Source organism: Camelus bactrianus, chromosome 3 (assembly GCF_048773025.1).
Source record: "Camelus bactrianus isolate YW-2024 breed Bactrian camel chromosome 3, ASM4877302v1, whole genome shotgun sequence".
Taxonomy (NCBI): Eukaryota; Metazoa; Chordata; class Mammalia; order Artiodactyla; family Camelidae; genus Camelus; species Camelus bactrianus.
In genome coordinates, this window is record NC_133541.1 from 59,298,269 (window position 1) to 59,325,739 (window position 27,471).

The window sequence follows — 27,471 nt, forward strand, 5'->3', positions numbered from 1 at the left end:
TTGTTCTGTTCAGTGTCATTTGCTCACCCTTAGTTCATTGTCTTCAGGCCTCTCGCAGAGAACTGAGAAAAGATGAAAATGAAATACATTTCGCAGTGGCATAAAAAGTTTGTGTATATATTTTAAGGAATAAAATTCATATGTGTATATGTACACTCAATTTCATAAAAATTAGATCAGCAAGCTTGGTCCTAATGAGCTTTACAGATAGGATAAAGAAATCAGACATTTTAAACTGATTAATTTTTTCTAGGTTTTCTTTGTGCTGAATTTTAGTTATTTAATTTTTGCAATTGGAAAAGGATGACCACGCCCACCTACAGTGACCTGGACCACCTGGCGCCGGCAGGCATGAGTCGGGTAACCACCTTCCGGTCTTTCCCATACCGGCTCAGTGCTGACCTATGCAAGCTGTTAGGAACATGGTCCACTTCCCCTACTTGCACTTCATTCTGGCTTTGCCTGGCTAAGCAGCCAAGGCAGCCAGCAGTACTTGGTCCAGTCAATGCTGGAGCTCACCCGGTAGAGCACGATGGCGGCCTCTGACCTCTGCCACGGCTGCTATCTGACTGTGGCCACTGTGTTCAGAAGCTGCATGTTCATGAAGGAAGTGCACAAGCAAATGCTTAACGTCCAGAACAAGAACAGCAGCTATTTTGCTGACTGCATACCCAGCACTGCAAAAACGGCAGTCAGTGACATCCCGCCCCGGGGGTATAAAAACCTCCACCACCTTCACCAGCAATAGTACAAATAAAATCTCTTACAACATTCCTATCAGTTGGTGGGAGCTTACCGCCAAGGGCGAGGACATTGCCTGGCCAGGGCAGCCAGGAGGCCTGGGTGTTTCGCAGCGTGACTCCCCCTCGCACCCCAAGGCCTGGCCAGGGCCACCTCCTGTGACTGCTCAGTGACAAAATGGGCTTCAGCAAGGCCTTGTCCAACCAGTGGCTCGGCGTGGACAAAGGTGCAGCCAGTAAGCCCCGGGTGTTTGGAGCGGCGGACGGCATGGAGAACAAGGTGCAGCTGAGGCTCCCCTAGGTCCGGGGAGGGCGGGCAAGAAGGAGTGAAGCGAGCTTGGGAACAGGAAACTGCTGACTGAAGTGACCCTGAAGACCTACGGGGTGTGAAAAGGCAGTGTCTTCAGCACCAACATTTCCAAGCAGGAGGCAGAGCTGGAGCCAGAGATGATTTCCAGCGGCTCCCAGAGGGAAAGGTCCTTCAAGCGCTACAACTTCTCGGCCCCCAGCGTCCTTTACAGCAGAGCACATGTGCATACCCTGCTCAAGGTCGGCACGCAACTCCCGCAGAACTTTCCAGAGTTGGGGTTCACCGAGATGCCCACAGACAACCTCCTCAAGTGCTCCTTCTGGAACTTCTGGTGCTTTGTTCCAGCCCCAGCAACACCCAGTATAGCACCTTCTTCCCAAGATATCCAGAGGAGGCCCTGCCAATGGACTATGTCCGAAAGCCCTCAGGGCTGCGGCCGCTCACAGGTGAGCAACCGCGACTACAGGGAGCTGGAAGGCGGGAAAGTGGGCTGCGCACGCATGCGCACCAGGTAAGCTGCCGCGCTCTGTCGCCCCGCCCAGAGAGAGCCCGCCGCGCCCGCCAGGTTCCTCACCGTCGACCGAGTGTTCTGGAATAAGATGCTGGACGGCTCACACCTGGCCGAGTTCTACCGGATTGAAGGCGTGGCTGACCACCACCTCACCTTGAGCCATCTCATGGTCAGCAGGCGGGGGTGCTCCACCAAGCTGGTATCACTCAACTCTCTTCAAAGCGGCTTACAGACCCTATGTCAGAGCCCAGCTGGGAGGCGTTCAGCTGCCACTAAGTCCTCAAGAAGTAGGTGGAGGACGGGAGATCCAGGCTCTTAAGCCCTGAGTTGCTTCTGCAGGTGGGACTCCCTAAGAACCTGTCGGTCGTTACCTGAGCCTCTTCCCGGAGCACTCGAGCATGATTAAATACGGCATCAAAAATACCTGGGAGCTGATGGGCTGCAAGATGATGGTGTGCGACAGTCCTCTGTGCCGCCTTAACATCGAACCAGGATTCAGGTATGGATAATATAATTTGTGAGGTAGATGGGGGTGGAGGGTGCGGAGACAAAATGGAAAAGGAAAAAGGGAAGAAGGAGAGGCATCCAGTGGATTGCTTTATAACTTTGTTTAAAAAATAAAGTTGACTAAATTTGGGGGAATCTATTTTCTAGTCTAATTTTATGGAATGAATCTATCACCAGTACCACACTGTCTTCACTAGTGTAGTGTTTAAGTACATACTTAAATTGAGGCGTGGAAATCTTCCAGATTTATTCTGTAGTTTCATTTTTCTCAATTCAAGTTTATTTTCATTTCATATAAATTTTATAGTCAGCCTTCACATATCTACAGACATTCTGTTGGAATTTTAATTAGATTTGCACTGAATCTACAGATCAAATTGGGAATAGTTTATTTCTTGGGAATAATTTATAATATTGAGTCTTTCAGTCTAAAACCATGGTATATATCTCTTCATTTATTTGTTGTTTAATTACTTTCATTTTACAGTTTTCAACATACACATCTTGAACATATTTTTGTTGGGTTTTTACCTAATATTTCAGTTTTATTTAGTGCTACAGTAAATTAATTAAAAAAAATCTAATTGCTCATCACTACTAGGTAGGAATGAAATTGGTATTTTTTTTAAGTTGACTTTGTGTCCTAAGACTTGGTAAACTCTGTTAATTCTAGAAAAGTTTTTCAGATTTTCCACTTAGAAAGTCATTTCATCTGTGAATAGAAAATGTTTACTTCTGCTTTTATATTCTGTGTGCTTTTAATTTATTTCACTTTACCATTATATTGGCTAGCATATCCAGCACAATGTAAGTCAGGAAAAAGATTATTCTGATGTTGCTGATCTTAGGGATAAGGCATACAGACCTTCACTCTTAAGTATGATGTTAACAATAGATTGTTTTAGATACCCTTACCAGGTGGAGGAATTCCTTTTATTCCGAATTTACTGAGAGTTTATCATATATCGATGTTTATTTTTTTCAAATTCTTTCTCTGAATCTATTGAGAATATCTTGAGCTTGTTAAGTCTATTTATAGAATGAGTCATGTCCATTGATGTATAGCTCTTGAAATCGCCTTGAATTTTTGGAATAAACTCCATTTTTGTTTGGTGTATTATCCTTGTTATTTATTGGTTGATTTCATTTGCTGATTTTTTTATAGAAGATATTTGAGTTTATGTTCATGAGGAATATTGATCTGTATAATTTTTTCCTTGTAATACTGTTGTCTGCTATTGGTATTAGGACAATTCTGACCTCATAAAAATAATAGAGAAATAGCCCCTCTTCTCCTCTTTTCTAGATGACAATATGAAATATGAAATATTTGGTAGAAGTCACTGGTGAAATTATTTGGGTTTGGGTTTTTCTTATACAAACAGTTTTAAATATGATTCAGTTTCTTAAAGAGATTTAGCTCATAAGAGACATCTAGGTTATCTATTCTTGAATGAGATTTGATAGTCTGTATTTTTCAAATAATTATTACAATTTCATCTAAAATGTTGAATTTATGGGCATAAAGTTGTTCCTAGTATTTAATTGTGGTCTTTTTAACAAATGTAGGATTTCTAGTGGTATTTTTTTTTCCTTCATTGTGTTGGTAATATGTATCTCCTCTGTTTTTTTGGTTTTGTTTTTAATTTATTTATTTTTTGATTAGTCTGTGTAGACATATGAATTTTTTTAAGCACTCGAAAAACTAGTTTTGAAATCATTGCATTTTTTAAAATTCTTTTACTGTATTCAGTATCATTAATGTCTTCTCTGTTATTTTCTTCCTTATGTCTCAGTTTGCTTTAGTTCATTTGTTGTTTTTTTTTTTTCTAGTTTCTTAGGGTTGAAACTCAGATTACTAATTTGAGGAGTTTCTTCTTTTCCAATACAAGCATTTAATGCTATAATTTTCACTCTATGTACAGTTATTAATGCATCTCAAAATTTTTGATATGTTACTTTTTTTTTTTTCATTCAATTCAAAATATTTTTTCATTGAGCATTTTGACCCTAGGCTATTTAGGAGTTAACTTCAAAATCTTGTACATTTTCCATATATCTTCTTTAATTGACTTTTTATTTCATTTTCTTATATTCCAGGTTTATACTTTATATGATTTCTAATCTTATCAATTTGTTGAATTGTTTTATGATCCTGAATAAGGTCAATATTGATTAATGTTCCACATATACTTGAAAAGAAAGTAAATTTTACTTTTGTTGAATGAAGTGTCCTATAAACATAAATCAGGTCTATTTGATTAGAAGTGTTGTTCTGGTCTATTTTATTCTGCTAATTTTCTCTGCTGTTGTCCTGTTGATTAATTACAAAGGAGTGTTGAACTCTTTATAATTGTACTTTTAATATTTCTTTTTTAACCTTTACCTTTTTTTGGTGAAGCTTTGTATTTAGGTAGATTTGAACTTAAGATTGTTATATTTTCTTGAAGAACTGATCACTTCATCATTTTATTATGCCTTTCTTTGCCTGTGACAATTTTATTTGCACTGAAGACTACTTTGACTGATATCTGTGTGGTAATCATCTTTAAAGCTGTTGCTTTATAATAAAGCATTATCTTTATTTTGGTTAGTGTTTGCTTAGTACGTCTTTCCCCTTGCCTTTCCTTTTAATCTACGTATTTATATTTAAAGTAGGATGCTTAACATATTCTACAGCATATGTTTGGCTCTTGTATTTTCATTCAGTCTGATGATCATTGTCTGGTTGAGGAGATGGATTTGAGATTTATTGCTGTCATGGTTATTCTCAGGGTGCCACACTCTTCAAAGTTCTGTAGTGATGACTTGTGTTCAGGGTTGGGTTAGTTTTCCAGAGCATTGCCTGCTTGGCTTTGACTTTCAAGTTTTGCCTTGCTTTTGTGCCTCAGAGAGTCTCTGTGTGTGTTCTTCTCTTATCCTTCTCCAACAGTTTTCTCCTGTTATTTCTCATTCAGCACTTGGTAGCTTGGTGGTGGGAGGAGCTGTGGGGATTGAGCATTCTTTGTTGTTCTGATTAAACCTTCATTTTAGGCAAGCCCCACATCCCTATGTCTCAGTGGTGTGGCCTTCACTATTTTCTTGCCTCTCCCCTGGCTATAGTTGTGGCCCAGTGCCTATTCCTGCCACTCATCCAGTATTTTTTTTTCTTTTTCCCGTCCCCTTCCCCTTCCCCTTCCTTATCTACAATGAGTTTTAAATCTAAGAGTGACAGTGTTTGTTGCCCTTCTCTTCACAAATTATATAGGAGAAGTAAGGGTAAAGATTCTGAGAGGAATTTCTTGCTCTACCTGCATAGATTCTGTTTCCTTCTCCTGGGTCTATGCCATACTGGATGTTTTCTTAGTGGTCTTTCTGATAGTTTCTATGACGATCTGGTAGGTTTTGTTCAGAGAGAACCTACAAGATAATGAGGATTTCCCTAATTCTGTGCTCCTCCAGGGGCTTCACACTGCCCAACAGACTATACTTGGCCTAAATCAACTCCTCAAATATTCTGGTTGAATTCTTCTTACAGGTATCTATAGCTTCCCTAGGCACATATGTGATCTCACCTTCTCTCTTCCACCAGATGCCTTTCTTTCCTTAGATTTGATGCCAGTTCTTTTCTCTGCAACCTCAGTTCTCCAATACTTTTGAAAAGAAGTCATAAATTTGAAAGTTAATCTGACTCTTTTATAAGAATGAGAGTGACATTCTTTAGCCTTCTATACTCCAGAGCAGAAGCCAGATGTCTTATTAAGATAGCTTTAATGTCCAGAAAGCCTTCTTTTCTCTGATTATTTTTTGCCTTTGAATAGCAATCTGATCTTGATTTAAGGATGTGCTATCTTCTCTAATCTAAGAATATTAATAAAATTTTGAAATATTATATTTCCAAATTTATTTCTTCTGTCTTTACTGTCATCTGTTGTGTTGTTCATCTTATACTTTCTATCTTATTGTTTTATTTTTTTTTACTGCTAATTTTTGAATTTCCATCTATATCTTGAATTGAGGTTAGGATAATTAATGAAAGTGATTGTACTTATCTTCTAGTCTGTTTCCCCAATAGTCTTCTCCTTGGAATTTAAGACCTGCATCAATCCCCTTTGTACATATTCTAGAAAAGTTCTTATTTAGGTGCGTAAAGAGAGAGGTTGCAATAACCTGTCACTTTCTTCATAGCCAAATTAAGGTGAGATTTATTCTGAATTACTGACTTTTATACTTAGCACCATCGTTTATTCTCTAGTAGATCTTCACTTTTTTGAAAGAATACCACTTTAGTTTTTTTGGAGGGGTGAGGGCCACTGCCCTAAACATCAAGTTTATTGTGCTGTTCTCACATTCCAAACCCAACCCCCTTTCCCAATGGGGGATAGTGGAGGGAAGGATTTTCACAGTACCTGCATGCCTCCCCACCAACTTCCCCTTTTTAACTCTCAGTCCATCTATCCATGGTCCACTGAAACGCAGCTAGGAACAAGGCCGAGGAGAAATGGGAGTCTCTCTTTGGGAGAACAAGAGAAAAAGTCTAGAGAACTTGATACCCCCCACCTCCCGTGCCCTAGGAGAATGGAGGTCAGCAAACAGTCCATGTCATCCAGCCCAGTGCGCTAGGGGAGAGGAAGATGATGGTAACTCCAGCACAGCTGGGCTTGCTGCTTAGGTGCCAGAGATGTAGGGAAGAGGCTGGGGCAGCACACAGGAAAAGCTTTCTTGCAGATCCAAGAAAGGAAACTATTTTTGGAGCCAGAAAGGAAAGACCTTGGGATACTTTCCTCTTCTCCCAGGTCCTTAGGAGCAGCAGGCGGCTTCTGCACACTTTCTGTTCAGGGGGCCACTTAGTGGCTGGGGAAACAGGCCTTGTGGAACAGGTACACAGGACGCTGGAAGCCTTTGGAGATGTTGTGGGGTGTGGCCACGAGCTCATAGCTGGAGAAGCCCACCTCTGGGATGTCAGGTAGGAACTGAACTGCTCTGGCTTCAGCTGGATTTGATAGTAGTTCTTGTAGATTGTTTCCATAAGGGTCTTTCTCTTGCCATAAGATGACCAAGTTTGGGGCTCCAGGACTAGGATGCCTGCAGGATGTAGGTGCCGGTAGATCTGGCAAAACATATGCTTCAGCCCCTCGTCTCCTCAGTTCAGATGCACCCACTTGGTGAGGCTGAGGAAGAGTACCACATCGCTCAGGTGTCTGGGCCTCCACCAGCTCATCTCGATCCAGCACATAGTTACCCATGACAAAGACAACATTGTTGGGGAAGATGGATGTGTCAGCTCCATCCAAGGGCACTTGGGGTGCAGCAATGGGACCCTGACTGGCTGACATTGAGGCTGGGAAGCAGCTCCTCTTTCAGACAGTTGTGGTCCCTTCCTTACTCTCTGCTCCTGGGTCCCCTTCAGAAGTCTCGGGTGGCAGGCGCAGCTCTTCAGACAGGTAGTGTCGGATGTTTTGGCGGACGGAGTGGATGAGCAGGGCATCAATATACAGGCCCACCATGCGGGATAGGCCCCATTTACAGGCAATGCTCAGGGTCAGGTGGCCCACACTGCAGCCCAGATCTAGGACGTCCCGACCCCGAAACCACTCAGGCTTCAACACCCGAAGGCGCCCCTCCTCACAAGAAGGATTGCGGTACCCATAGTACTTGCAGTAATTCCCATACTGGAACTTGCGCTGCTGCTTTTTGAAACCTGCTGCAGGTAGTGGGTGGACCTGGTGGCGGCCTCCCCCACTCCCTAGGCCCTTTCTCTTGGGACCCTGGCCTCCACCCCGAACCCCTGCCTCTGACTTGCTGGAAGTCCTGCGACATTTGCGATGTTGTGAGCAGGAAGACGGGGTGCAGAGGTAAGTGAGGCAGCTGGAGGGGCTGAAAGGGAGCCTGAGGGACCCTGCAGGGCAGATGGAAGGGATGACACGACCTCATCCCTGAAGTTGATGTCTGTGTTGAGTTCATAGGGTTGGGGGACGTCCCGGTTCTGGCCCCTATGCTGCTGCTGCTGTGTGGTGCCCTCCCCATGGAGTGAGGGAATGAGGGGGGCTGTGGGCAGCACGGAGTGGCTGTCGTTCCCTCCAGTTGCCAGCTGCTACTGCTGCTGGTGGTTGTGCTGTCCCCGGTGTCTATGCCTCTTCCGGCCAGTCTTGAGTGGTGAAGCAAGAACTACTTGGGCCTTATCAGTGCAAGTATTCAGACTGAGAGGGTCAGTAATATCTTTGGGGATGAGGGTCTCCACTGAATCTCGCCCCTTGGCCAAAAGTGGGGATGACTTAGGAGTCTCTGCATTGAGTGCACGGCTCACTTCCTCATCCAGGAGACTATTCCGGTTCAGCTGATCAAAGATATTGCCCCCTCCACCCCCCGGAGGAAGTTGGAAGGTAAGACAGTCACAGTCCGAATTAACCCGCCTGCGCCTCTTGAAGGCCGGATATTTGAAGCCTCCACCACCTCCCCCTACATTACAGCTATTTCTCCTCTTCCCCACCACGTCCCCCAGGTGGGGCTGATAGCCATTACAGGGTCCAGTTCTGCTTCACCTGCTCCTCCTCGCTCCTCCCCCACATCTGGGGGAGCGGCTCGCCAGTGGGGATCCCACAAGCGGGCCTCCCCGTGCGCCTGCGCCTGGGGGCCGCCCCTAGTTGCTGCTGTGACTGGCGCCCCAGGGGTGGATGCAGCGCCGGGGCTCTCCTTGCTAGTCCCAGGAGCCGGGGAGCCCGCCGAGTGCACGTGCGGCCCGGCCCACGCTGTGTCTCGCCGTGGAGCTCCCCGAAGGCAGCCTCTTGGTGCGGTTGCACCGTGCGGCTGCCCCCCTCCGCCCGACTCATCTCTGGGCAGCAGCGGCGGCGGGGCTGGCACCAGAAACCACTCCTTCTCCGCCACCATCTCGATCATTTCCTCTTCTTATTCTGTCCCAGTCGAGGGCAACCGGGGGGACCAGGGGACTTAACCCCCCTTCCTAGACCCCGCTCCCTTCCCTCTCACTGTAGTTTTAATGAGAAAATCACACTCACCTAGCTGCTTGGACACAATCCTTTGTACCTGCTGACTGTAAATGTAGTTGCGTCCATTGAGCAGAATGAATTCTATACCTGTTGGAGATTTCTCTGTGCCTATTTTGGTCTCTGATTTTCTTCAATTTGGTTTATTTATTTTCTCAATCCCATCTGCTCCGTGGTATCTGGAGATTTATTAAAAACAAAACAAAACAAAACACCTGGTACAGGTGTGCTATGGTCTCACTTTTTATGTCTCCCAAGAATTCATATGTTGAAACTTAATCCCCAAGAGATAGTATTAGGAAATGAGGTCTTTGGGAGGTTATTAGGTCATGAGGGCTGGGCCCTTGTGATTGGGATCAGTGTGCTTCTTATTAAAAAAAAAAAAAAAAAATCTGGAGAGATCCCTTACCCCTTCACTGTGTGAGATTTCAGTAAAAAGCCACCCATCCTAAGAAATGGGCCCTTACTAGACACCAAACCTTCTAATGCCATGATGTTGGATTTCCCAGCCTCCATAAATGTGAGAAATAAATATTTGCTGTTTATAAGTACCCAGCCTATGTTATTTTGTTATAGCAGCCTAAGTAAGCTAAGACAAGTTTACAATTTTCTCTGTGTTTTTCTGAATTTATTCCCTGTTTCCATTTTGTAACTATTTACTGTTTTTTCACTGGGATATTTGGGAGGAAACAACTCTAAATGTAATTTTTCAGACCACCATCTTGAATTCAAAATTTTTATTGAACTTTTAAATCTTCTATTTCTTCTTTAAAAGAGAAAATAAAATTATTTTAACAGAAAAAAATGACATATTTTAATACTTTGAGTTTGGATTCCAATTTGTAAATTAAATTTACAAAGCAATTCTTACTACATTGATCTTTTTAAGAATAACATAAACTTACTTAAAAATACAGGATAGTCATATTATATAGATACCATGCAGAGAATTTTTAAAAAGCCTCTATTTTAAACATCTTATAGGAATTCCTTTGAAATACACTTCTATAGGTCTTTTTACCTCACCATGGAGTTTTATAAGCAATGGATCTTTTCATCTTCTCTGTAAGGATACTTAGGCAAAGAAGGGATAAATAGCATCCTCTGGGTATAGTCTGAGTAAAATGGAACTTCAAATGAAACTCTTAAGATTCTGAATCCTCTCGAAATCCTTCACCTTTGGAGTCTTAAACTTAAAAAGTGATCTACTTGTACGCTAAATTTATAAGCATAATTTTCCATGAAAGAGCACCAGAGCCAGTTGTTTACAGGGCTTTCATCTCCATGTATCTCTTTCAGCTGCAGTCTAAGAGAAGTGCACAATGTAACTACCCAGTGTTTAATTTTCTATAGTTACTTTCCTTAAGAATGAATTTATCAGGGAGAGAAATCTAGGCTTTTTAGTGCCACATCTGAACTGCTAGTCTGTTACTTCTGCCTTCAGTCTATGTTGCTATTAGGTGCTATTCCCAGGTCTTTCATGTTCTTGTGTTTATATTAAATAATGAAACAAAATACTATTTAAGTTGGAAGTTTGTTTCCTCACAGTCGTAATAAATAGGCAGATATGTATCTTTCTGATGAAACAGATAAGGTTTTCATGGGAAACTGTTGGGAACATAATGCAGATCAAAATAAAATCTTAAAATCTCATGTCATCACATCTATCTATGACCATCTCTCACCAGAAACTTGGATGCTTGTGTCAAATTATCCTACACTCTAGGATGCTTCCTGTAGTTTATTTCTAAACTAACTAAGATCCTTAAACCACAGTGAGACCATATCAACTTTAACCACTGCATTCCCCTCCCATCCCACCTAACCTGGACATCCAAGAGACCTCTAATATTACTTGCCAATCAATGATTGGATGGATAGATGAAAAAGTAAATAAAAACAGTTGTCATCTAACTGGCTTCCATTACATAACATAGATTGTAACTTTTTTGTGTGTGAAATATGTACTATTTTTCAGTCTTTACAATATAGTGTGCAATTAGCTTTTTATTTGCCATTCTGTTTTATCTGTGCCTACGGAGCTAAATCAAGCAGAAAGCTTCATCTACAGTCAAAAAGCCTAACCCACTGAGCACACAAATTGTAACATCGTTTACACTTAATGAAGAGATACAGGAATTTCCATCCTCCAGCCCTGGTCAAATTACCTAATTCTCTGGTGGCTATGTTTTGCCTACTTAACTTTTCTATGTAGCGACTATTACTTTTACTGTTTTTCTCCATCTTTTGACTACCTTTTAAAATTATTTTACACTTTCATTTATAACTACCTAGGGGTGAAATGCAACAGCTATTTTTTGTGGTGGTTAAAGCAGTCCCTGAAGAAATGCATTTAAATTTGCAAAGTACTTTTGTTCCTTTTGAGACTTAAATTACTGCTCTGCAAATGCAGCATACTACAGATGCCAAAGCAGCTATAAAATAATGTATTGAGAGAGATTATAGACTTGTCTAAAATTACTGCATTGTTGTTATACTTGATATTTTAATTTTTACTAAGCTTCTTCCCTCTGTATTAAAAGTTTTAAGGGAATTTACTGTCATTACCCATTCCAAATGCAAACTATTTAAGCAGATAAAAATATGTTATCATGGAAGGCCATTTTGGAAGATCAGTTACCTTTTCAATAGATTCTTTGCATTTGGGAAATCATCTGTACATAATGGAAAAAGAAGTGTTTTAGTAATACTTAGTGAACTCAAGATGTGCAGCAGTACCTTAATGACTGTCAAATTATCTACACATATGTCATTCAAGTGTTTGGTTTCAGTTGGTTTCTTATTTTGGAGTAGATCCACAGTAGACCTATTTTGTCTGTGGTAGTCAAAATAGTCTCTTCAATCTGCTTCATTAATTGCTTTAGTTCAGCTAATATGCAGCTGTTTATGAAGAACCCATAACCTTTATTTTGGGGGCCTAATAAGAGGTAACCAAGCAAAAAAAAAGTCAAGGTAATATGGAAAAAGTATTGTGACAAATGTTCTGTGTGATTGTTAAGAGATGCTGGAGAGAGAAAACAGAATAGAGTCTTCTGTTACAGGTGGAGTGAGATTTATGTGCATACCCTCCAAAGTCTCCTGGTATTTCTCTCTGTGTGTGTATAAAACAAAAAAAAGAAAAAAAAAAAAAAACCTTTGATTAATATCTAACCAAAATCATTTTCTCAGAAAATTTCTCAGCTTTATTCAGTTCACTCTGCTTGTTTATTTATATGCTGTTCCTGTTGCTATTAATTACCATGAATGAATCTTTGTCACTTCCTATTTTCTTAGTGGCTTTGTATGTGTATTAATATTTGCTGAAATTTCTCTTTATCTTTCCTAGTTTGTTGTACAGTGTGTGAAGAAAAGGGATTTGGCATATGCCATTTCCATACTGTTCAATAATTAGTGGTCAGTTATACTAAAGAACTGGGTTATAATATTTTTCCAGCTTTATTTATTGAAAAAAGTGATTATTAATGTATATTGAACGATTAAATATGAGCAATATAAATTTTCTATCTTTATAGATTTTTATCACTTGAGCTCAAAATTAGTAATGTAAATATGTCTTTAACACATGTTCATGATTATGATTTCAGATTGAGGAAATGCAATCATGGGATGGCAGGAATTTAAGAAAAAAATGATAATAAAAATTTTTTAAGCCTTATGTCTTTTTTCCCCTAATTTCGTAGTTATTTTAATATGTGGCCAAAATGGCACAGAATGCTGAACTTGATTGCTGTATTTAATTAACTAGTGTATTTGAATATTTAATTAAAAACCAAGAGAATCATAACTATATGGGACTATAAAGCACATATTTATATTTTCATTTTCCTCTAAAAATCTTTTTGTTTTTAAGAGTTAGGCACTCTAAATCTGGACATCTTTCAAGGGCCTATCCTGGGGAAATTATTCTTTGTGTGCTTCTTTTAATCTTTTAACCATTTAATGAGCCTAATAATGATGCTATGTTCTAGATATAAATTGTCTTCTAACCTAAAAATTCTACCTGATTGCTGCCTTTTACATTAATCACTTTTTCATTCTTCATTGCTTTAAAATAAGATTTTCGTGTTTCCTTTAACTCTTCTTAATACCCCACACACAAAATTTTATTTTTCTATTTTAATATGAAACATTTTTTTTTTTTTAGTCAGCCTCTTGCGACACTATCCTGTTAGGAATTCTGCAAACTATACCTTAGCTACTGCTGAAGAGTTTAGTACTATCTCTCTTCAAATAGCATTTATCTTTCTCTGGACTAGTTTAGCCTAGGCAGTTCTGTAGGAACAAACAACCCCTGAATCTCAGTGGTTTGTCTTATACTACATGTCCAGTGCTGGCTATCAGGGAGCTTTGCTTAGCTTGGTCAGTCAGGGTCTCACTGAGGAAGAGTTCACATCCCTACATGCTACCAGGATCTCAGTAGCCATTCAGGTGGGGAAGAGTGGGAGTCTGATAAATCACACATGACCTTTTCCAGTTTCACAAATTTAAGGACATTCGTATTGCTCAAATTTAGTTAATAAAGATGTAAATAAATATCAAACTTATGTCTGTTTTAGTATCTCTTCCAAGTTCTTTTAATTGTGTAATTTAATGATTACACCAAATTTATACATTTACTATTGACTATTGTTTTTAGTCTTATGTTTAAGGGCCACTGAGGATCACAGATGAAATCACTAATTAGACAAATTTCACAGTAACAGATTCAAAATTGAAACTCCCCTGTGTCAGATGCAAAAGCCATTGTATTGAGTTTACCTTATACTGAGAATAATTAGTTTCATCAAATGTTATTTTTACTATGCTTCTGATCTCAAAACTGAGTATATATTTCCCATTGCATCTTTGTTCAAATAAAGAAACAGTATAAATTTGAGAGACCTTTCATCAATATCATATTGTCTTACATTATCTCACATTGATACCTGTTTCATGCTGCAAACTATACCTGAACGTTTTTCTACTGTCAAATATGCTTCATTCTATCTATAACTTCATATCCTGTTCATCACAAACTTAATATTACTACTCCTGTCATAAGACTAGCCATAAATGATTGTTACAAACCTTCAAGTTACTGTTGATCAGATTGTAAATAATCCTTGCATCACCCATTATTTAGTGGATAGAGAGTAATAAACTGTGTAAGAAAGTAATCATAAATAATAGAATTTTGTTATGTAAAATATGATATACTTTTATTATATCGATAAATATATATATCTGTACAAACATGTATGTATAATTTATGTAAAATAGTATATTTTATTCTATCTTATAACATATACCTGCTTATTGTATATTATAAATATACCTAATTATATACTCTATATAATTATAATATAATAAGTGAGGTTAACATACAAGATCACTTTTACATTTTTAGAGAACTTTTGCATTTTTAATGATTTCAAGGATATAGGCAATCAGGTGACACAAAGAAGTTGGAAGCAAGAAGAGAAGATTCCACTGGTCCTTTTTTCCTGCACATAACATGTTGTGGGCTATAATAGTATAGGAGATATGTGAGGTTACAGGGTTTTCTAACAAAGCAGGAAGAATTTTGGTTATGAAACATCTCTGTTTTATAGTCTTAAAAATTATATTATGTATTGGCCTATATTATTTACTTTTCTGTTAAATAAATGCTATTGTTTAAAAAAACCAAAAATAGAGCCCATGAACAGAGGCAATTAGTAGTGATTAATATTAGAACTAATTATACTAATAATGTCTGTGAGAAAACTATAACAATAGTTTAAAGTGTTTTTCTTTTCTTTTCTGTCACCTAATACAGCAATTCATTTTATCTCATTTTTTATTCTATATTATTTGTGTGTCTTATTTCACTCCTCATTACGTAGGTGAGATTCATTCTTGTTGCATATGAAGTTCAATTTATGGACTTAATATTGCATAAGTATCAAAACTAACTCATTCATTTACTGTTCTGGACATTAAGATTGCTTCCAGCTTTGACCTCTTATAAAAATTACTATTACATGCATATGTACACACAGAGAAATGTGTGTATTTCCTTCCCTACATGCTTGGGAAGGGTGAAATCCTGGGTCATAGGATACAAGAGGCTCTTTGTTAGCAAAGATAGTTGCCAGCAATTCCTCCCATGCTTGAATGTTTTTAAAATCTTTTAAAACTTTTTCTTAGATACTTAAATTGTGTAGGCTATGTACTTGTATATTCTTAAGATACGTAAGCGTAAGATTAAAAAAAACATGGAGACAGTAAAAAGATCAGTGGTGGGATGAAGTACTTATATAATAGACATCTGACAAAGGACTGTTTTCCAAAATACACAAATAACTCTTGAAATTCAACAATAAGAAAATGAATCTGATTTAAAAAATGGAACAAGGACTTTGACAGATAAACAGATGGCAAATAGGCAAATGAAAAGATGCTTCACATTGTATGTAATCAAGGAAATTAAAACACATTAAAACAAAGGTGAGATACCACTACATGCTTAGTAGTATACCCAAAATCTGGACTGACAGCACCAAATGCTGGCAAAGAGGAGCAACAGGAACTGTATTGCATTGCTTTGGAAACACAAATGGTACAGCTACTCTGGAAGATAGTTTGACAGTTTCTTACAAAACTTAAATTATTTTCCATACAATCTAGCAATTGCACTCCTTGATGTGCAGCCAAAAGAGCTGAAAACATATTCACACAGAAACCTGTACAAGGATGTTTACAGCTACTTTATTCATAATTACTAAAACTTGGAAGCAGCCACGAAGTCTTTCAGGAGGTGAATGATAAATAGACTATTATACATCCAAATAATGGAATATTTTTCAGTTGTAAGAAGAAATGAGGTATCAACTTAGGCAAAGACATAGATGAAACTTAAATGCATATTACTAAGTGAAAGAAGCCAGGCCAAAAGGCTGTCTATTATATGATTCCAAATACATGACATTTTGGAAAAGGCAAAACTATGGAGTCAGTAAAAAGATAAGTGTTTGCTAGGGATTGGTGAAGGGAGATAAATAGGCAGAGCACAGAGAATTTTTAGGGCAGTGAAAATACTGTATGATATTATAGTGATAGAAAAATGTCATTATATGTTTTCCAAACTCATAGAATGTACTACACCAGGAGTGAACCTTAATGTAAACTATGGACTTCGGGTGATTATGATATGTCAGTATGGGTTCATCCTTGATAAAATATGTACCACTCTGGTGGAAGGTGTTGATAATGGGAGTGGCTGTGCATGCGTGGGGGTGAGAGGTATATGGGAAATCTGTGAATTTTGTTGTAAACCTAAAACTGCTCTAAAAATTGCCTTAAAAAACTAAATAATAATCCGGGGTAAAAAAAGACCAGTGGTTGCCTGGGGTTTTGGTAAGAGGAATGAACAGGTGGATTGCAGAATATTATTAAGGTAGTGAAATGATTCCATACACTCTAATGGTGAACACATGCCATGAGGCATTTTTACAAACCCATAGAATGTATAACATTGAGTAAACATTAATTTAAACTACAGACTTTGGATGGTAATGACGTGTCAGTGTAGGTTGGCCAGTGGTAACAAATGCCCTATTCTGATGGGAATGTTGACAGTGAGGGAGGCTATATATGTGTGGAGGCAGGAGGTATGTCAGAAATCCCTGTACTTCTGAATTTTGCTGTGAAGCTAATGCTGCTCTAAAAAAATACATGCTCTTAAAAAGAAAAAAAGGGAATGTGATACTATATGACTAATTAAACAAATATTACATATATTTAATAATAAATGAAAGTGACCTTTTTTTCTGGCCTGTGATACAGTAGGTTATTTTCATTCTTTGTTTCCTTTTCTAATAATACATCTTTAAATTGCCTGAAGCATTTAGGACACTCTTATTTTCTCTTATATAGAGGTAAACCTGAATTCAGTCGAACAATATTCATTTTGACTTTTAGCTGTTTTCTTATCAAGCTCACAGTATACTGATTCCTGGTGTCAGTACATTGTGATGATTTCAACAAAATCATTTGAGATCACAATACTCAGGATTTTACTCACACTGGCAAGTTAGGCTTGCAGGAAGCACTTTCCTTCTCTCTGAAATGTCTGTCTACATTTTTACAGACTTATTTTGGTAGACCAGCTGTTTGATAATCATGTTCTTTGTTTCTATTCATTACAGGCTATTCATGTCTAAAATGCTCATTATTTTCACGTACTATGGGACTTATTCAATGTTTTCATTAGCTAAACCTTTATTTCTCAGTGAAATGTGTTTTGAAGCAGAGAGGTAATTTTAACTCTTAAAAATGAAGCTGGATTCCAAGTAAGTTACACTTTCAATAAAGAAGTTGAGAAAGTCTCATTTAACTTGACTGTCCTTTTCTACTGATATTTGTGCATATGTGTTCTGAAACAGTCCCGTTTCCACAAAATGAGTCATTGTTTAGTTTGTATAAGTTTTGTCGTGACCTACATGAATATCAGATAGTCAGGTGCAATCAGTTTGTTCTTTTCTAGGCTCTTTATGGCCACTTTAAAGATCATCAAATAGTTTTGAAGAAATAGCATATAAATGTCTGTTTTACTGAGATCCTTTTTCTTCATTCTTATACTCAGTTTGTTTCCAAATTAGAGAAGGTCATTCTTCTTGCCCCACACTTTGATAATATGATTTCATGCCAGGCCAATATTGTAACATCTTCTTTATGGTCAGCCACATGATAGCAGTCTTGTAAGTGCATATCTAGAAATTTATCTTTGACATTTTTATAATGTGTGTGTGTGTGTGTGTGTGTGTGTGTACACAAATATATATGATTCTGCAAGTTTTGAGGAAACCAAAAATGTTTATTATGACATCCTAGATATCACAGTACACAAATCACAATCCTTTTTAGCAGTATGGGCTATAAAGTTTGGAGGATATTTATTAGGTGTGACCTTTGAATTTTATGTTTCAAGAACTCTATATTTGGATGAAATTTGCCAGAATTTATAGTTGCATTCTCTATTGAATATGCACATTGATTGGCAAAGTCTAGTTTGTATTTGGATGCAGTTATCGGCAATCTTTTATTTTATTTTTTCTGCAGTTTTATTTAATGTTCAAATGAATAGAGGGTATGAAAGTGCATTTTTTAAACCAAAATTTGTAAGAGCTAGGGCCAGTTTTGTTGCTGTGATTCGACACATCACCTGATACACTGTAGAAATAAAAAGGTCTGAAAGAATCAGCTGCAAGTTGCAAGTGGCCAGCCCATCTCTCATAAAAATTCTCCCTTTTTTCTTCCCCAGTTTCAACCTCCAAATCAGGAAATGTTACTTTACTCAGAACCACAGAACAATTAAGGAAACAGTAGGATAATGTGTGTTTGTGTAGTATACTCAAACCAATTCAGCTGACATTATTTGTGATTGAGCTTAAATGTCTTTTTGGAAGAAAATACCCTTTGCTTCATTTAGAAAAACGTGTCTCTGTCATCCTAGATCTGTGAGATTCCGTATCTGTGTGTATTTCCATATCTGTTTCTCCACCATGCCCATTCCCAAATTCCTTCCTGTATGTTGTGCAGTGTGGTCTGTCTTATTTATACCCCCCTAACCCAGTTGCATATGACCTTCCATAAATGTAACAGATTTATTTAGCCTTCAATTATGGCATGTTTGCATCAACCTGGCATCATATGATAAGTCTATTTTCAGTTTTTTAAGGAATCTCCATTCTGTTATGCATTGTGGCTGTACCAAATTACATTCCTACCAACAATGTAGTAGGGTTCCCTTTTCTCCACACCCTCTCCAGCATTTATTGTTTGTGGACTATTTAATGATGGCCATTCTTACTGGTGTGAGGTGATACCTCGTAGTTTTGATTTGCATTTCTCTGATAATTAGCATTCTTGAGCATCTTTTCATGTGTCTATTAGCCATCTGTATGTGTTCATTGAAGACATGTCTGGTTAGGTCCTCTGCCCATTTTTTTGATTGAGTTACTTGCTTTTTTGTTATTTAGTTGTATCAGCTGTATGAGTTGTGTGTTCTGGAAGTTAAGCCCTTGTCAGTTGTATCAATTGTGGATATCTTCACCCAGACCATAGGTTGTCTTTTCATTTTGTTTGCAGTTTCCTTTGCTTATAAAGCAACCTAAATGCCCATTGACAGATGATTGGATAAATAAGATATACACACACACACACACACACACACACACACACACACAATGGAATACTACTCGGCCATAAAAAGAATGAAATAATACCATTTTCAGCAATATGGATGGACCAAGAGATTACCATACAAAGTGAAATAGGAGAAAGACAAATATCACATAATATCACTTATATGTGGAATCTAAAAAAATGATGCAAATGAACTTATTTACAAAACAGAAACAGACTCACAGAAATAGAAAGCAAACTGTGGTTCCCAAAGGGGACAGGCAGGGGGAGAAGGGAAAAATTAGGAGCTTGGAATTAGGAGATACAAGCTATTGTATATAAAAATAGGTAACAAACAAGGTCCTACCATATAGCACAGGGAACAGTATTTTCATAAAATGTAATATTTCTGTGGAGAAAATAGTCAAAATCTTGTAATAAGCAAATTTTTCTTTTTCTTTATCTGTTTCAGGGTGTTGATAGGACACAAGAGTATGAACATTGATAGAAAAATGATAATTAGGATATAGTTGATAAAATGAAAAATTCATCATTTAAATTTTCAAAACATACTTGAAAGTAAAAATATATGACACAGACTGTAAGAAAATATTTCTAATGTGTGTGTGTGTATATATATATATATATATATATATATATATATATATATATATATATATATATATATATGTAAAGTGCTGGTATATCAAAAAACTGTTATAGACACACATTACTATGTATAAAGTAGATAAACAACAAGGACCTCCTGTATGGCACAGGGAACTATATTCAATTTCTTATAATAGCATATAACAGAAAATAATCTGAAAAGAAAAAGTATATATGTACGTACATGTATAACTGAAAAAAAAAAATTCCTAGTCATGAGTTAAAAAAAAACAAAAACTGTTCAATCAGCAAACAATCCAATCAAAAGTTGGGAAGAAAAAGTGAACAGGCATTTAACCAAAAAATTTATTATAGTGCCAAATAAGCACATGAAAAGATGTTCAATTTTATCATTGGTTATTTTGTTTTCTACTTTATTTTATTTATTTATTTTTTTGGTGGAGGGGTAATTATGTTTGCATATTTAGTTTTGGAGAGGGTACTGGGGATTGAACCCAGGACCTTGTGTATGCTAAGCATGCACTCTACCACTTGAACTACACCCTCCCTCCTTTATCACTGGTTATTATTGCAGAAGCAAATAATACTCTGTATTCCCTAAAATAGCTATATGTTAAAAACTGATACTCCTAAGGATTTGGAGCAAGTGGAGCTCTAATGCATTGCTCGTGGAATTAAAATATCAAAATGATGCAACTACTTCGGTAAACAGTTTGACCTTTATTTTTTTTTAATTTTGTACTGTTAAGTAAATACTTGCCACATGATTCAGCAATTCCTATGTATTACTGGAAAGAAATGAGTACTTATACTTACACAAAGACTTGCACATGAGTAGTTGTAATAGCTTTATTTATCACAACCCCAAACTAGAAACAACTCAAGTGTCCATCAAGAGATGAATGGATAAAGAAATTGTGATATAGGCCTTCAAAAACTATGTTGAATAAAAGTTGCAAGACTAGGCATACTTGTCTTGTTTCTGATGTTAGAGGAAATGCTTTCACCATTGTGTATGATGTTAGCTGTGGGTTTGTCATATATGGCCTTTATTATGTTGAGTTATGTTCCCTTTATGCCCACCTTCTGGAGAGTTTTTATCATAAATGTTATAAAATATCTATCCCTAGTGACCCTTTCCAGTCAACTCCGTTCATCCTAAAAAACCACTTATCTACTTCTATTAATATAGATTAGATCTGTCATATCTATGGTTTCCTACAAATGCAATCATACATTCATCTATTTATGACTTCATTTGCTCAGTGTAATGGTTTTGTTCAATGAGATGTTTCTGAGATTTATCCACATTACTGCATTTATCAATAATAGTTCTTTTTCAAAAAAATTAGTAGCGTTCCCTTATATGATTATATCTCTATTTCTTTTTTGAATTCTTATGTTTTACTCAAGTGTAGTCGACTTACAATGTTCGTTTCATGTGTACACACACACACACACACACACATATATATATATATATATATATATATATATATATATATATATATATATATATATATATTTAGATTCTTTCCCATTATAGCTCATTACAAGAAACTGAATACAGTCCCCTGTGCTATATAATAGGTCTTTGTTGTTCACCTGTTTTATGTATAGTAGTGTGTATCTATTAATCCCAAACTCCCAATATATCCCTCCCTCCCCTTCCCCTACAGGTAACCACAGATCATTTTCTAAGTCTGTGAGTCTATTTCTGGTTTGTAAATTAAACTTGCATTTTATTTTTATATTCCACATATAAGCAACATCACATGATATTTGTCTTTTTCTATCTGACTTACTTCACTTAATATGTTAATCTCTAAGTCCATCCATGTTACTGCAAATGGCATTATTTCATTCTTTTTTTTATGGCTGAGTAACATGCCATTGTATATACATATACCACATCTTATCCATTCATCTGTCTATGGACATTTAGGTTGTTTCCATGTCTTAGCTATTGTAAACAGTACTGCTGTGAACGTTGGGAAGCATGTGTCTTTTTGAGTTGTAGTTTTCTCTGACAGAGGAATTAACACCTATCCTTCTGAACTATTCCAAAAAATTGCAAAGGAAGGAACACTTCTGAACTCATTCTATGAGGCCACCATCACCCTGATAACAAAACCAGACAAAGACACCACACACAAACAAAAAAGAAAATTATAGGCCAGTATCACTTATGATTACAGATGCAAAAGCCCTCAACAAAATGCTAAAAAATACACTCCAACGATGCATTAAAAGGATCATACACCATGATCAAGTGGGATTTACCCCACGGATGCAAGGATTTTTCAGTATCCACAAATCAATCAATGTGATACACCACATTAACAAACTGAAGAATAAAAACCATATGATTATCTCAATAGATGCAGAAAAAGCTTTTGATAAAATTCAATATCCATTATATATGATTAGATATACTTACTTATATGTAATTAAAAATTTCCTCTGGGAATTTTTAAATTCTTGACAGTACCCTCAAAAACATGATTTTCAGCAAAAACAAAATTCCCTCCATTCCCTACTTCATTCCTTGGTTTTACACTTCTTGTAAAATTTATTTTCCTCTTCTAAAATCCTTTTATTAATGTCTAGTATTCTGAGTATTTGGATGAAGTTTCAATTACATAATGAATGTTTCCTATCTAGACAGTCCTGCCATATCGTATTAGATTTCAGTATTAATACAGAAATTAAACATTACTTTATGTTAAAAAATAAGTAATAAAAATGTAACCATTAATAAGTATTTAAATATCATGCTTTATAATAGTTAAAGCGTTTCCCTCAATGGATGCTAATTTTACTTTTCCTGTACTGACTAAATGCAACAAATTCATTTGGAAGAAATGAAAAAAATAATATAACTCTCCTTTGGACATACTAATGGAAAAAAAAGAGTAAAAATTTAAAGTAGAGTAAGCATAGGGAGGAAATTATCTTTAAATCTTTCAGTATGGGTTTGTATAATCATTGATATTTTTATTAGATTTTGAAATATTATTTAAACTTTTGTGTTTTATACACACACACACATACATATATGTGTGTTCATGACATGGAATGGTTATTAATAGATGATATCCTTCTTTTTATTAGTGGTGGTATTAGTGATAGCAGTAACAGTAGCAGTAGTATCACGAGAAGCTACCAAAATAAATTGTACTTGTCTTGAGGTTACTTTTATTTAAAAAAAAAATGGGGGAGTGTTAATTTGTGCTTTTATTTGCCAGTGTAACTTAACTAAAGTGGTCTGCAAACTTTTGACCTAAAAAATACATTTTACATCACAAGCCAACAAACACACACATATATAATATGTACATATATATAATATATGTGTGTGTGTGTGTATATATATATGTATATATATAATATATATATATAAAACTGAAACCAAAGTTTTGCCAAAAATGTCTACCCTGACACTGAGTGTTCTTATTTTTAATTTTAAGACTTTTTTTTTGAGCACTTTTAGATTTATAGTAAAATTGGCAGGAAGGTACAGAAATTTTCCATATACCTCCCTCCACACACATGTATAATCTTTATTTTTATTTACCAGAGTGGTACTTTTTTTTTAAAACTAAGGCTGAACCTACATCAAAGTCCACAGCTCACCTTAATTTAGACAAAAGTATAACACAGATATCCATAGTTACAATGTCATACCAAGTATTTTCACTGCTCTAAAAGACTTCTCCACTTCAGAATGGCATATGGAATCTCTTTCTTCCCTTGAAAAGAGGTTCAAAGCCTTTATAAGACCGCTGATGGCCCACCCATGCATGAACTGGACAGGCTCTAGGGGACAAATTCCCCCACTAAATACTGTGGTTTTTCTTCCATTATTGAGCCCTGTTCCACTGGTCCTGCCGAGCATCATGTGGAGGTGCAGGGGGGCTTGTGTAGGGTATTTGTTCATAGGAAAGCCCCAGGTTTTGGGCCCCTTGTCAGAGTGAACCCAGATTCCTGTTTGGTGTGTTGTAGACAGAGGATTGAGTTTACTTTTATACTAACATTTGAATATTAGTAAACTGGATTTTTTTGTATTCATAATATTTAAAATATAAGCATGTATCCACAGAGTGATCACCTGATTTGAACGGCAGCTGGTAAACTAATCTTCCTATCACTCTTCCAAATGCTTTGAATTTGGAGAACATTTTTTTCAGAATGATGAATAACAGAGGAGTCTTTCTTCTATCATAGCTAGATATGAGGGAAATAAAATCAGCAATTAAAATAAAGCAGTTTTGCTTTATAAAAAGGTGCTATAAAAGTAAAAAAAAATGCAGCAGTTAAATAGGCAAGGAGACTTTGTTCAAGTCTGTTGCAGTAGGGAAGAGAGGCCAAGACACAGTCTCAGCACAACTCTGCTAACACAAAAAACTCAGTTTTTCAAATGTAATTGCTTCAGAAAATAAAACGTTGTTCAAAACATACTATTTAAAATGCTCATTTTTATTTTCTTTGGCATTGGTCAAATTGAAAATGTATCCTACCTTAACCATATTACTTTCTGATCTAATTAAATGGGAATTTGTATATTCATGAACCAAGATTATAATTTAGCTTGACTTGATATTTGTCTTTCTAGTGAGAAGAAACATGTACTGAGCTTAGATGCTATGTTAAAAAAAATTACTTAATTGGCCAAAGCCATATTCAAAGTTCGAGGAAAGGAATGGAAGGGAGATTCTCATTATTTATTTTATATCCATATCATCCTGGGAATACTGGAGCATATAGGAAGTCATGGATGAAAATTAAAATGTTATTTAATCTTTCTGTAGACATATTACATTATTTAGAAACATGTCTGGAATAAAGGAAATAATGAGATATTTTTTGCTTACATATTCACTATCTTTCTGAAACTCAAGTGACCTCCAAATTCCATTATAGCCAGTCTCAAAACACTAAATTTAGTAGAAAATAGATAGTGACTTGAGGCATTTTTTAAAAATTTTTTAAACTTTTTTTATTGAGTTATAGTCATTTTACAATGTGTCAATTGAGGCATTTTTAATGGAACTGAAGAGGGAACTGAGTTTATAGTACTCAACTGAATACATAGTGATGATGATATGAGATGTTATGAAATACATGTTTTCTTTAGATGCCTGTTGCATTTCAACAAGTTCACTGATGATCTGCATTTAAGATGAAATTTTGAGTAGTAGGGGAGGTGGAGTCTCTTTACATGGAACCAAATATTTCTTTGTGTGAGACTGAAAATCATTGAGGAGATTATTTGCAATTATTCATTATCCAACTCAGTCAATATGGGCAAAAAAAGAAACACAATCCAGCAAAGCTGGCAAAATTGTGAATTTGATTTATTGAAAGTTTTATGGAGTAACTTTCCTATCAAGAGAAGTTACTAAGTTCTGTCCAATAAAATCACAAATAATTCGACATAGTAATTTAATAAGACTTATTTGATTATATTGCCATCTATCCAAATCTGAGATAAAGCATGGCTTGTAGAATTACTGAGGAAATCACCAGCTAACAAGCTGAATGCAATAGTTACAAAAGATTCAACTTGTCTGAAAGCAAAAAGTGACACACAGACATCTCCTTACTTTTTCTTAAGAGCGTAATACATGATAAGAAAGCCATATGACTTCAGAATTTAGATCATGTTATCTGAAATATGAAATGAAAATAAATTTCTTCCAGAAGAGTTACTTTTTAAAGATATCTTGATACTCTGTTTTATCACTTGTTTTTCTAAAATAAGAAGAAATCTCAGTCTGGAGGCTATTGTGTAAGAAAGTACAAGACAAAAGGTACAGGATGGTAAAAGAAAATAATTTTCTCTGTCAGTGTGTGAGCCTAATACAAGAATATTTGTAAATAATTTTAAACTGTACCATAAATGCAAAAAAATTATACTGCAAAAAAGTCTATTTCTGTACATGTTTTTCCTTAAATCTTCCTTTAATTCACTGCCATAGGGAGAAAACACATCCTACTGAGAGAATAATAGCCTATCTCTGCTGAAAGATAAATGTACACAGGACCATATTAATTGTATCAAGTGAGAATTATACCATATAGATGTGTGGAACAAAGAGTTTTCAAGAAATAAGGTTTTTGTACATTTTCCCTTTCCCATGTTTATTAGTCTATTAAATAACTTAATGTCACAGTAAACTTTCTTTTATTACTCTAAAGGAGAATTGAGAGTTTTAGCAATTAGTTATAAATTGATTCAAAACAGTAGCAGTTAACGCAACTATGCAAAATTAGTTATAAAATGAACAACTGCTCAAAAATAAATTAAAAAGAAGAGACTCTCTTCAATGGATAGCAAGTTAGTGATCACTATTAACCTCCACAGAAGACAAAATGTAACACCAAAGGGGATGTGATTACGACTCTAGATATCCACATTCTTTTGCATTTTCTCTTTAGGAGGAATTTTCAAAAGTAACTAACTTATTAAAATGCAGTCCACAAATATTTAATGTTTACTTTGTAGGTGAGAGTCATGATCAGATGTAACTTATCAGTATGTATAGCAAAATATAAGTCTAACTCACTCCTTTAGGGAATTTCATTGAAAGATTTCCTTGATGACCTTTATTTGCCAAACTTTAGAGCAGCCTAGTTAAGGTATATTTCATTGCCCTTGGCCCTGTGTCTAAGTTCCAATGGGTTGGAAGGGCTATAATTTTGATAGTGCCAGTCATAGAGGGGAGCCAACCTGCCCCCTTAGCAGCTCCTTGTTCTTCACTGCTGATCTTATTTGCATGCTGACTCAGGGTGAAGTTAAAAAAGGACACTTTGACTTTGAGGACATTGTATTTGATTTACATGTCTTCTTTCAAGATAAGATATGACAAAGTGTGTGCGTTTCTGAAGCATGAGTACAAACCAGAAAAGATTGGACTAGTCAAAAATAATACTGACAATTCTTTATATACTGATTGAAAAGGTAATGATATATGATGAGAAAATAGACAAAGTTGTCCAATAAATAAATTGGGCAAATTTTATTCCCTTAAATTAAATTGTAGTAAGATTGATGAAGGATAAATAAAATATAAGTTAGATAGTAGCCTCTTATAATCTAAGGCAGATATCACTTTAAACTCTATGGTTTCCTCAGAAAATGGAGATTTTTGGAGATACTTCCTCCCAGCATCATCAATGCTACTGGCAGTCCATGTTTGATAACCTTCATTTGGAGTATTTCAAGTGTCCTAACTGTCCCCAAACCAAAAATCTAATCAAAAATCACTGTTGCTCCCCATTGCTTACAGGATTAGCATCAGTTCCTTAGTCCAGTACGTAATTCAGTGACCAGTATGTGTACATAGCCCTCTAATTATATACCTTATTATATATTGCCGCCCTTCTCCATGCCCACTACGAGTCATACTCCAATCTTAGACTTGTATTAATAACTTCTGAATCATCGGTTGTGTAGTCTTGTGTTTTATTTTCACACTATTCTCTTAGGCAATAATACACCTATATACCTGTTTCCATATAAAGCACCTCTCAAATTTCAGTGTTTAACCCCAGTATGCAATTCTCTATGTTTCTATGATGCTTTTTGTGGCCACACTTCAGCGAATTTAGCATTCCCTC

General features: G+C 36.4%; 3 pseudogenes; 1 reads left to right on the plus strand and 2 right to left on the minus strand.

Moving 5' to 3' along the window:
- The first annotated feature begins 532 nt into the window (after positions 1-532).
- LOC105074878 (phenylalanine--tRNA ligase alpha subunit pseudogene) lies at positions 533-2,070 on the plus strand (annotated as a pseudogene).
- A 4,824-nt stretch (positions 2,071-6,894) lies between these two features.
- Positions 6,895-9,020, minus strand: LOC105074879 (7SK snRNA methylphosphate capping enzyme pseudogene; annotated as a pseudogene).
- A 14,747-nt stretch (positions 9,021-23,767) lies between these two features.
- On the minus strand, positions 23,768-23,885 carry LOC123618954 (small nucleolar RNA SNORA11; annotated as a pseudogene).
- Positions 23,886-27,471: the final 3,586 nt, after the last annotated feature.